This window comes from Phaseolus vulgaris, chromosome 4 (assembly GCF_051622355.1).
Source record: "Phaseolus vulgaris cultivar YP4 chromosome 4, ASM5162235v1, whole genome shotgun sequence".
Classification (NCBI taxonomy): domain Eukaryota; kingdom Viridiplantae; phylum Streptophyta; class Magnoliopsida; order Fabales; family Fabaceae; genus Phaseolus; species Phaseolus vulgaris.
The window spans coordinates 15,950,085-15,963,272 of NC_143501.1; positions in this window are offsets into that span (position 1 = coordinate 15,950,085).

Consider the following 13,188-nt stretch of genomic DNA (forward strand, 5'->3'; position numbering starts at 1 on the left):
GCACCCTGGTGGGAACAACGATGAGCTGGTTCATCAGCCTCCTTGATGGCCATGTGACGTCATTCCCACAGCTTACAAAGCTGTTCAGGGCACAGTACATCGCGAATCGAGCTCCCCCACCTATATCTTATGATTTCTTTGACATAAGACAATATCAAGGAGAGTCGTTGAAGGAATTCCTCCACCGATTTGGAGCACAGGCTATGAGGTTGAACCTCAAGAACGAAAGGATGATGGTGCACGCGTTCAGGAAGGGCATTGTGCCAAGCCCCTTCAGTGAATCACTTATCAGGAACCACCCTAAGACCTTCGCCGAGATAAGGCGTCACGCGGTGGCTCATATTGCGGCAGAAGGGGAATTTAACGAGAAGCGTACGTGCGTGGTTCCCACGCACCCGCGTGCATCAGGTTGACCTCAGCCCTTAAGGGTGCATGAAACCCCCGCGAAGCAGCAGCCCTATACCAGGGAAGCCTCAAACCAGGGGGCGTGAGAGGGAGAACGTGCCACCAAGGCACGACTTCGTGGTAGAATTGAAGGACCTCATCGCTATCCCCAACATAGCGGAGAGGCTGAAGGTACCCCCGAAGACCGACAAGAAGCTCGTGCCCAACAAGAACGCTTGGTGTGAATTCCACCAAGTATTCGGTCATCCCATACGCAACTGTTTGGTGCTGGGACTCTAGCTAGATGAGTTGGTGAAGAACGGTTTCCTGAGGGATTACTTGCAAGAAAAGCAAGGGACCGAGGACATGGCAGTGATAGACGGTGGCACGGGGCATGAAGTTCCCGTGCATGGTGAGATTCACACCATCGCGGGAGATTTTTCGGGAGGAGGTTGTACCGCCTCTCAGCGGAGGAGGTACGCACGAGTAGTGATGACGATAGAAGCACGAAGAGCCAATGATGCTTTCGATGTCGACCTTGTCTTCACCAAGGGCGACCTTCAAGATGTTGTTCCCCATGACAACGACCCGACGGTGATCTCAGTGGTAACTGCAGGAAGGAAGGTGCACCATGTACTAGTGGATCAGGGAAGCTCGGCAGACGTAATGTTCTGGATGACTTTCAAAAGGCTGCAACTGTCCCCTGACATGATAAGGCCCTATGATGGTTGCCTGTACGGTGTCGCGGGAGACCAGATGGAGGTGTGCGAACACTTAGAGCTGAGGACCACCTTCAGGGATGGTACCGCGTCCCGTACAGAGAGCATCAAGTATCTCGTCGGCAATGCCTCCTCCGCTTATAACATGTTGTTGGGTAGACCTACGCTAAATAGGTTGGGGGCGGTGTCGTCGACAAGGCACATGAAGATAAAGCTCCTTGACTTGGCAGGAAAGGTGATTACCATCAAGTTAGATCAGAAGGAGGCCAAGAGATGTTACGAGAACAACCTCAAAACAAAGAGAGAGGTATTCATGGTCACTACACGACCACCGTACACAGAGGAGATCACCCACCCCGAGGTCAATTGCACCGAAATCGTCTGGACCAAAGCAGAGATTGCCCGCGAAAAGATAGCCCAGGAGAGCAGATCTGATCCATTTGGCGATCCAGGGGAAAGAGAGACTAGAGGAAAGGTCTCCAAGCTTAGCAACACCCTCGACCAAACGGCGCAGGATCTGAATGTCAAGGTTCGACCTGTCCACCAGAGGACGAAGGAACGACACCTAATTTTCTTAGAAGGTCTATTCGCAAAGATAGTTGAGTACAGGCTGAAGTCGAACCCCAAGAAGTGTGTGTTCGAAATAAAAGCAAGGAAGTTTCTGGGTTTCTTACTCACTGAGCGTGGTATGAAAACAAACTCAGGAAGGTGCGCACTGACAAGGCGTATGTCTTTCTTGTCTGGATTTGCACCAGTCGGACGAGGGGGCGACCTCCCTTACCAAGAGTGTAAAGAGACGTTAATCAGGCTGAAGGAGTACTTAGCCAGCCCTCCAGTCCTGTGCAAACCGCTGCCAAGCACGCCACTTAACTTGTATTTAGCGGTGATCAATCAGGCGATCAGTTCAGTCCTTGTTCAAGAAAAGGACCAAATTCATAAACTCATATGCTTGGCGGCCTCCCTTACCAAGAGTGTAAAGAGGCGTTCATCAGGCTGAAGGAATACTTAGCCAGCCCTCCAGTCCTTTGCAAACTGCAGCCAAGCACGCCACTTAGCTTGTATTTAACGGTGATCGATCAGGCGATCAGTTCAGTCCTTGTTCAAGAACAGAACCAATTTCAGAAACTCATATGCTTTGTGAGCAAAGTATGGCAAGGGCCTGAGGAAAGATACCAGGTACAGGAGAGGGCGGCCCTGGTGGTCCCACATCAGCTATCTCCTAGGTGGGTTGGTCCTTTCAGAGTGACAGAGGCCCTTGGGAACAAAGCATACAGACTTGAGACGCTGGAAGGAGGCGCGATTCCTCACACATGGAATGTGTCCAACTTCAAGTTTTACTTCAGTTAAGAAATAACATTGTACATTGTATTAGGGGACACTCTTTTTCCCTTATAAGAGTTTTTTAATGAGGTCACCCAATAAATTTCGATTGAAATATTTTCTCGAGTTGTGTACAATGCAGTTAGGAACTTGTTTTCCTTGCGTTATAGGTCTCGTGAGTGGAAAGGTAGGTTCGTAGAGAACACCTTCCCCCTCGAGTGAGAACGCCAAGGTTGAACGAAAAAATTCACCAGATAAATCCTCCTCGCCCCTTGAGCGAAGCTGAGGTCAGTTAGGAATTTGTTTTCCTTGCGTTAGAAGTCTCGTGAGTGGAAAGGTAGGTTCGTAGAGAACACCTCCCCCCTCGAGTGAGAACGCCAAGGTTGAACGAAATAGTTCACCAGATAAATCCTCCTCGCCCTTGAGCGAAGCTGAGGTCAGCCAAGGAATTATGTCCCTTGCATTCGAAGTCTCGTGAGTGGAAAGGTAGGTTCGTCAAGAACACCTCCCCACTACGAGGGAGAACGCCGAGATTGAAAGGCGCTAGTAGAAGCGTCGCGGTGCCAGGCAACACGAGTTAGCAATTGAGTAAAATAAAATAGCAGTTTTCAGTCAGATCAAGCTTAAGGAAGTAAAAGTAGCTAGACATCCGAGAAAGTAAATTGCAAGCGGACAATAAACTGTTCGTTTGACAACCAAGTACAAGCTAAAAAGGAAGAATCCTTGGAACAATTTGCCCGTTTACAACACGGTTTGATACCGCGAAGGGTGAAGCGTCCATCTCGGGGTGCACACAGGAAACCTGAGTGAGGGCGTCCTCGAACCCCGCGTCGTAAGCATCAATAACATCTCCGGTCAGCTCAATCTCGGCTTCTTCGAACCTCTTGGCTTGTTGGAGGAGCTCAGCCTCAACACGATCCAGCTGCACTTCTCTATTTATGGACCTTTCTTCAAGCCTCGCCATCTTGGCTTTGGATGCCTCAGCTGCCTCTTCCAACTCAAAGACCCGGATTCGCAGGGGCAGGATTTTTGCCTCCAACTCGACAGTCGCTTGGCACTTTCCTTTTTAGATTGGCGGAGGCTAGTCAACTCTTGCTTCAGTGCGGCCTCACGGGTAGCAAACGAACGAGCCAGCAGGGCCGTTTCTTCCTTATCTTTGGTCTCTACCAGCGCCACCCTCGCCTCAGGCTTAGTTATGAGGGCATTGGATTGAGCAAGAAGAGTCCCAAAGTTGAGGCTCAGCCTTTCCCTCGCAGTGGTACCATTCGAATCCACCGTCATCTTTAGTTGGAAGCCTTTTAGGGCATGTTGCAGGACAACGGGTAGTTCGAGGGCAGGTGAAGCTGCAGGAGCACTCGTCCCACCGTCTTCAAGTGCGAAGAGGTCAAGGAACGAGGGAGCGCTTGGCGTTCAGTTTCAGGGCGATGCCGAGCGACCGACAGTGGAGGAATGGGAGGTCGTCGCCGTCGTAGATCTAAGCCTTTTAAAGATTGGCCCCTCAGTGGAGTCCTCATCAGATTCGATCTCCACTACCTTTTCGTAAGGAAATAGAGCGAGAGATGCTTGGGCTGCGGCAAGAGGAACCACGACTGTAGGAGTGGAGGGAGTAGGCGAGGGCGCAACAGTGGCAAAAGCGAGGGCATGAAGGCTAGAGGTGCCCGCACCCCCGGGCGTCCCTCGACGGCCAGTAAGGATATCAGCCAGCTTGGCCCGTTTCTCCTCATTCTGCACCATCCCTGCGTGCAAATTTCATAATACAAGAGATTAGGAATCCAGACACAGGGGTAAACATGCGAGAATAAAGGGGCAGAATGCGCAAGCATAACAGTACGATAACAGACACAACCATGCAAGACAGGGTGAACAATATAGCCTTTGAGACCCTCATCAGTAGAACAGTGTTGAACACCGCTCCTAGGCGAGTAAGGACCAGACGGACGATCAACAAGAATCAGTTCCTCGAGGGTCCTGGGTTTCTTGAACCCTAACTCAGGGAAACCCACACTCGAAGGAAACCTAGGGAGATAGAGGAACGAAGTGAAAACAGGGAAAGCTTAAAATGCAAGGAGTTTAAACAGTCCCAAGCGATTATCAAGCATCAGAATCAATAGATAAGTGCGATCAACGGTTAAAGTTCGTACCTTTTGATCGGGTAGGATGAAGGTTCTGGAATTCGTAGGGAAACGTGAGAGCGCTTGAGGAAGAAACGAAGCAATCAAGGGTGTTTCAGAGAGTGATGGAACATTGATTGGACGCGCGCGTTTTCGAATATTTAACGTAAACAAAGAAGCGTAAGCGACATTAAGCCCTGACCGTTGATCAAAACACGTGTGCGCAATTAAGACAGACTCAAAGAAACGTCACTTTGTTGCACTATTCACGTCCTGTCATACAGAGTCACGTAGGTCACCAAGGGCAAGAACTTGGTCTCTTCGCTGAACAAGTTACAGCTCGAGACTAGGGGGCTTGTGTATCGACCAGTCCTCGGGCGTCGTTGACCACTAGTGATGTTGGAGCCACGTAAGCGGGGTCCCGCGAGCAGCGTGGGCCAGTATCTCGCAAGGCACGTGCGCCAAGGAACCAAAATAGTGGTAAGACATCGGTCACCAGGATGTATCGACATGTAACTAGGCAGTGTGGAGAGGTCAGACATCGGGACTCGAACAGTAGAGCTGGGCCATGAGAGGTGGATCCTAGACCACACACCAGTTATCAGTAAGGGAGAAGCCTAGATCACGAGTGTCCATTGTAAGAAAAGATGGCTTTAAACTAGAGGGGGGGGGGGGTGAATTGTTTAAATAGGGTTTTCGCAAACTTTTCAAAACTATAATGAATTTATCTCAGGAAACAATTGATTCAGAAATTCAGTTCGCCAAAACAGCAAGCAAAAGCTGTAGTACCAGAAAAACAATCGGTTGTTTCGTAGAAACAATCGGTTGTTTCGTAGAAACAATCGGTTGTTTCGTAGAAACAATCGGTTGTTTATACCAGTAAACAACAAAATAAACTGAATTTAAAGAGTTAGAGATAGAGAGATTGTACACAGTTATTTATATTGGTTCACTCCAAAGCAGAGCTACATCCAGTCTTCTCAGAAACCCTAAGGAAATCCACTAAGCAATCACACCTTGATCACTTACACAACAACCAAGAGAATGACCTTGAACACCTCAAGAAACACACTCTCCTTGGTCAACACACCAACACTAAGATTGCTGATCTTGATCCCCTCAAGAACACACAGCCAATCTCAGCAAACACAGAAACGAATACTTGTTCAACAGAGTACAAGGATTACACTTGTTACAGAAGATAATCTGAAATCAATACAAGCAGAATCCTATTCCATACACTTTGATCAATCACAAACTCTTAGCAATCTCAGCTCTTTGAAAAACTCAAAAAACAAACTCTTAGGAAAAACTTTGTCAAAGATTCTTCAATCTCAAATATGTTTTTCTGAATATATTCAAAGATGTAGTTTGTTATCAAATCTTAACAAACTCTTAAATTGCATTAAAAGATTGGTCAAAGCATTTAATGACTGGAGCGTAAGCAGTTAAATCATTTAAAGCTCAGTCAAACAGAAAACAGTTTTTCTATTATGGTCCCAAAACAAACAATCGGTTGTTTCCTCGAATTAATCGGTTGTTTTGGTACTTAACAGTTCAACCATTTAAAAACAGTTTTCAATCTTTTTCTCAAAACACCTAAGTACAAACAATCGGTTGTTTCGATAAAACAATCGGTTGTTTTAACTTAGTTTGAAAACATTTTACTTTCACAAAGATTGAGAATGCTAATGCTTTAGATTTAATCAAAGGGTGGATTACAACATATAAACTACCCTAGAACTAAGTTAAACCAGCACAGCAACATCAAGCACAGTCAAGGCTTCAACATCCTTCAAAGGGTTTGGATTCTTCAAAACTTGAACACCAGTTGGTTCAACATCCATGCGTGTGGAGTGGATGACGCGTTTAGGCGTAACACAAGTATAGAGTCATTGGAAAGGATGCGACATGTGAGGGTCGCGTTCTAGCGGTGAGTTGCATGCATGGCACGTGAACAGCTAGGGCGCTCCCAAGACGGGCGACCACAGAGATCAGGTGCACAAGGAGGCATTCAGGTGGTCATCCTGTCAGAGGTTGCACTCCAGTTAGGGCTCACGCGCTAGGTTATCCTAAGAGTGGGTAATTGTGGCGCTGGGGCCCACTCCCTCAAGAAGCCCATTTTGGATAATGGAAACAGTGGAAACCCTAGTTTCAGTCTATATAAAGGGAAGTAACAAACTTGGCAATGTACGCTATTTATTTTCTGCCGCTTAACACACACAGTTACAGTCTTACGTTACACAGTTTTAGTGTTTCTTGGCCTTAAGATTGACTTGAGTGTCGAAGTGCAAACCGCCTCTAGGACGCCCTTTATGATGGAAGAGGCCCAAGCACAAGCCCACATGCAAGCCCACCAAAGGGTAGATTTGGGCCAACCATAGAGTTATGGCCAAGAGGATCCAAGAAGACGTTCTTTTACATGTTCAAATGCCATAAACTCTAGTGTAGAGTAGACTTTAATTTCTTGTCAAAATTAGCATAGGAACTTTATTTGTAATTTTCTTAGAATTAATTTTGGCACCTAAAACACCAACCTAGGTAAACTTAGAGTTTCTAAAAAAACCTCTAAATTTACCAAGGCCGGTCTAGAAAGCCCATGGAGGGGGTGAGCATAAAAACTAGACACACCCTTCCCCATGTGCTCATTTGTGCACCCATGTGCCATGTGCACCCATGTGCTTCACATTTACATTTCATTTGGCTAGCATTAGGGTTGCATTATGGTCCTCCTTAGCCTATAAAAGGAGGAGCCTACACCTTGTATTTTCAAGTTTATTGTGAGTAAAGTTATGCTGCCATTTTGTGCCAAGCTTTGCTTCTCCTTAGAACTCTAGGCTCTAAACTTCACATCCTTCACCTTTCCTTGGGCTGGCCGAACCTCCCTATGTTCATACCTATCATGCACCTTCAAGATCAACATCACTCTTAGGAGGATCTTGCACACACACCTCCATAGCTTCCGCACCATTTTCTTACATTATTCAAGAAGACCTTCATGAAATTTGCCATCATTTGGTATCATGAGCTTGGGTTCTTCAAGATGAGTTGCTTTTGGTCTTTTCATTTCTAGTTCTTTTTTATTTCATGTTGTTCATCTTATTTCCATAATTGTCTTGCTGTTTTTTGCATTTTAATTTGTTGTGGTGTGCTATTTGTAAGATCCAACCGAAGCACTTTTGTTCAATTGATCTTGAACAATTTTTTTGTGCAATTTGTGATAGGATTCCATACACCTTTGAGTTGCTGTTTTCTTTTAGGCTTTTGAGTCTTTATTGCTTTCTTATTGGTTCATATTATGCTTTTGAGTCTTTAATTTCTGAATCCATATATGTTTTGTCAAGTCATGTTCATCCACAATGTCAACAATTCTTAGTAGTCCTTTATTTGGCTTGATTGTTTCTTGATTTTGGGTATCTTTAATTGCTTTGAATCTGCTGTTCTTTGATCTTTTGGTGCCTTTTTAATTTTAGTTTGATTTCCATTTGTGTTTAGATCCTACACAAATTCTATTGTGTTTAAATTTTGGTATCTTGCTGTTTTTGTTTCCAGTTTCCAGAATCCCCTGTTTCAAATTTTCTGTGCTGGCTGTTTTGTTCCAGAAAAATATTTTCACTCTTAGGAAAATTTTGATTCTCTGGAATATGCAAGTTTGAAGTGTTATAGAAAGGACAAAAAAAGAATTAGTCCAAAAGAATCAACAGAAAAAAAAATGATAAATCTTTTAAAATCAGTGTGCAAATCTGAGGCGCTACAGCTGGCGTAACTGAACACCAAAATTGAAAAAATTATTAAAACAAATTGGTGCATGCGTTTTGAGTGATTCCAAAGCCAGATTTTAGCTAAGATCTTGATTATCTTGCATATCAAATTTCAGAATCATATCTTAAAAACACAGCTCAGCATAAATTGGGGAAAAACACGTTTCTGGCCCACAACATTTTCCAGTGGTGCTGTTTTTTTATTTGGTCATCTAATTCTAGTGCTATTCTTAGGATTCTTTTGTGTGCCTACCTTTATTTTGGTACCTTTTATTTGCTTGCTTAATATTTCTTGAACCTCTTTCTAGTTGTCATAATCTAACTCCTTTTGGTGGTACTGTTTTATTCAATTAAATTGTTTCTTGCTTTTGTTCTTTGACCTCTAATTTGGTGCTGGAATTTATATCTCCTTTGGTGCTTAATTGAATGGAAACTTGACTTGGGTAAGGTCTAGCCTTTTGATAGGTGCTGGAATTGGAGAATTAAAACCTTCATTCTAAAGGGAAACAAAGTCAAGGCCGAAACAAGCTTTCTTGAAAAACACTACAAACACTTGGAGGGCCAACAAGCAAAGACAACAAGGAAGTACATTTAGCAAAAAGAGGATCAACAAAGGGAGTTTTCTTAATTTCCTTGCAACTTAATTTGTGTTAATTACCTCTTAATTACGTTATTAGACGGTGAGTGTGTCTTCAAGGGCTCCAAGTGTCCAAGAAGACTCACCTAGGGCCGACTAGTATAGAACTCTTTAATTAGCAATTGTTAATTGTTTTTAGTTGTTTCTATATTGCTTAATTAGTAACGCTTTGTATGTGTGGTTGTTTTAAGCTTTGTTAAAACCGTCTAGCTTTGTTAATTAGTTAGCATACATTGTTTTCTTGCATTGAAAAAAAAGTTTTGATTTCTCCAACTTAATTGTGTTTTAAGTGATTTACTAAGAGAAAGTTTTGTGTGGAGCATTAAGGAATAGTCTTTGGCTAAGGCAAGGCTTGGTACTTAAGTAGTCCACTGTGACTCACCTCCCTTACCTGGAAGACTACCTTCTTTGACTTCCCTAAATTTTCTCAAGGTAAAATACTTGTATACACAAAGTTTTAGTCATGTCTTCTTCTTCTCATTCTACAAAGTCTATTGGAAGTCAATTAAAATCTTTAAAAACTCTTTTGGAAGAAGTTTCACAAATTGTGCAATCAATTGCATATAGACAATTGGAGAGTGAGACTAAACTTAATGTTTTGACTAAAGCAAAGGATGAGAAGTCTCACATTCTAAAAAAATTACCTTCTCATGCATATATAACTCTAATTAGTTAGCATACATTGTTTTCTTGCATTGAAAAAAAAGTTTTGATTTCTCCAACTTAATTGTGTTTTAAGTGATTTACTAAGAGAAAGTTTTGTGTGGAGCATTAAGGAATAGTCTTTGGCTAAGGCAAGGCTTGGTACTTAAGTAGTCCACTGTGACTCACCTCCCTTACCTGGAAGACTACCTTCTTTGACTTCCCTAAATTTTCTCAAGGTAAAATACTTGTATACACAAAGTTTTAGTCATGTCTTCTTCTTCTCATTCTACAAAGTCTATTGGAAGTCAATTAAAATCTTTAAAAACTCTTTTGGAAGAAGTTTCACAAATTGTGCAATCAATTGCATATAGACAATTGGAGAGTGAGACTAAACTTAATGTTTTGACTAAAGCAAAGGATGAGAAGTCTCACATTCTAAAAAAATTACCTTCTCATGCATATATCTCTAAAGATCATGATTCTTTTGGGGAGGGAAGCATTAGAGTAAATGATTATTATCAAGCACCCCCTAGAAGACATAGAAGAGATAGAAAAGAACAAGAAAACCCAAGAGAGGTTAGGGTAGACCAACCCCATTTCCATGGAAAAGAAAATATAGAAGCTTGCCTAGATTGGGAAATGAGGGTAGAAAAATTGTTTGCTTCCCATAAAGAAAGAAAGGAAAGAAAAACACAAAAGAAGAGAGGGGAAGTCGAAAGGGAAGCTAAAGAAAAAGAAGAAAAAGAAAAGCATGAGAAGACCCTTGAAGAACAAAAGGCGTGGGAGAAGAGTGTTCCTTCCCACAAGGTCATTCAACAAGACCAAAGATTTAAAAATACCTTTGAAAATATGTGTCTTGTTGAACAACCTCAAAGCCTTACCTTTTGTAAAGGAACACTTGCAAGCCTAAGTGAAAAAGAAGAGTCTTTAAAAGAAGCTTGCATAGATAAAAATGAAATAGATTATTTCTCATATGTGCTAGGATATCACCAAGTGAATGTCAAGTTTTTTATAAGCATCTACAAAAACAATTTTTTATGTGAAGTAGTGCCTAAAGAAACTTGTCATGTCTTATTGAGACAACCATTGCAAAGTGTACAAATCCTTATAAACAATGGTTGTCACAACGAGACTATCCTTACACATAAGAGAAAAAGTCTTCATGAAGGAGAACTCATGGGACAAATTAGAGTTGATAAAACTCTAGAGCTTTTAAAAGGAAAACTTTTGTCCCCCATGAGAAAAGAAGTTCAAAGACATTACCTTAGGTACAATTCTTGTTTTCAAACTACGCCCAAGGCAATGTCTCATAAACTCTATACTCCTTCACCTTTTGCAAATGATCCTTGGGAAGATATAAATTTCATATTAAAACTCCCTAGGACAACAAAAGGTTGTGATTCAATCTTCATGGTTATGGATAAACTCTTCTCTAGAGAAGTGATACATCTTCATGGTTTATCTTCAAGCATAGTGTTGAATAGAGTTCCAAATTTCACAAACCATGATTTGAGGATTTCCTTTGGAAAACTTGCAACTAAATTGCACACTTTAAATTCTTATCATCCTCAAACGCATGGTCAAAATATATTTGAAAATCTAGCTCTTTCTACTATGCCTAGAATAATCATGAAGTGCACACACAACTCTAGAGGTGAGCAAACATACCATAAAGTAGTTCACAAAACTACTTATATTTCTACTTTTGAAGTTATGTGTGGGTTCAATCATCTTTCTCCTTTTAAGTTGTTACCATCTTCTATAGGATTTATGCCTAAAGAGAAAGTAACCACAAATGAACATTTTAAAATACATAAGATGATTAGAGACCACACACAACCATTAAAAGAGAAACTTTGTCCAAGGTTGCCAAAACCAAAAGAAAAACAAAAATGGCAACCTAGTAAAATTAATTTGCAAACTAACACCTATGCCTTATTTGATTATTTCTATAGGTGGACGTTTGATCCAGGAGGACAAGCTTTGGCGAAGCAAAAGGTTGCTATCCGAGATCAAGTCTGTAGATCTGAGGATAGATCTTCTCAAGAAGGAGGAGATGATGGACACCATCCAGCCATATCCATTCCCCTAGCCATGAAGAAGAAGAAGCAATGGATTTGAGGACAAATCCTTTTCAAGAGGGAGGGGATGATGGAAGAGGCCCAAGCACAAGCCCACATGCAAGCCCACCAAAGGGTAGATTTGGGCCAACCATAGAGTTATGGCCAAGAGGATCCAAGAAGACGTTCTTTTACATGTTCAAATGCCATAAACTCTAGTGTAGAGTAGACTTTAATTTCTTGTCAAAATTAGCATAGGAACTTTATTTGTAATTTTCTTAGAATTAATTTTGGCACCTAAAACACCAACCTAGGTAAACTTAGAGTTTCTAAAAAAACCTCTAAATTTACCAAGGCCGGTCTAGAAAGCCCATGGAGGGGGTGAGCATAAAAACTAGACACACCCCTCCCCATGTGCTCATTTGTGCACCCATGTGCCATGTGCACCCATGTGCTTCACATTTACATTTCATTCGGGCTAGCATTAGGGTTGCATTATGGTCCTCCTTAGCCTATAAAAGGAGGAGCCTACACCTTGTATTTTCAAGTTTATTGTGAGTAAAGTTATGCTGCCATTTTGTGCCAAGCTTTGCTTCTCCCTAGAACTCTAGGCTCTAAACTTCACATCCTTCACCTTTCCTTGGGCTGGCCGAACCTCCCTATGTTCATACCTATCATGCACCTTCAACATCACTCTTAGGAGGATCTTGCACACGCACCTCCATAGCTTCCGCACCATTTTCTTACATGATTCAAGAAGACCTTCATGAAATTTGCCATCACTTTGTCTTTGTGTTTTCAGGCATTCATCGAAGGAAAAGCACGTGCGAGCATAGAGATTCTGGACATGAGAGTGACGTAGATGCACAAAGACGTTTTAGGTCAACCGGCAGAACAAACAAATAGTGTTATCTCCTGCCCTTACTTTAACAAATATATTATTTCTCCTAAAATTCAATTTTAACCTTGTTTTTGTGTCAAAACTCTCTCACAATTCTAATTCTCTTTCAAGTTTTTTCATTTGAAAACTGATAATTGTAGGATATGCAATAAATGAGGATGATTGATTTGACTAAATAAGTGGGATGTTTGTACTTGCTGAAGATTGAGACTTCAAATAGAAAATGACAGAAGTTCAGGTCAACAAATTTAATGTATTCTTTATTTCCTACGATAAATTCTTGCAAGTAAAGAATGACAATAAATGATAAATGCACATAATTTAATAAATAAATAATATTTTTGAAAATGGGAATCATGACAAAAATTTATGTGGAGTTTTTTCTTCACATAGGAGCGAAGATTTGCGAAGAAAATAAATCATATAAATCTATACTTTATTATATATACGTTTATATTTTTATATAATTAGTTTATTAGTATTTATATTATAAGCAAATAAATATAATTAATTGTATAATATAATATAAAAAAAAATTATTAAAATAATAAAAATATTAAATATATTAAATATATAAAATAATAATTATAATAAATAATAAGTTTATGAAATAACAATTATAACAAATAATTAAAATAGTTATAAAGAAT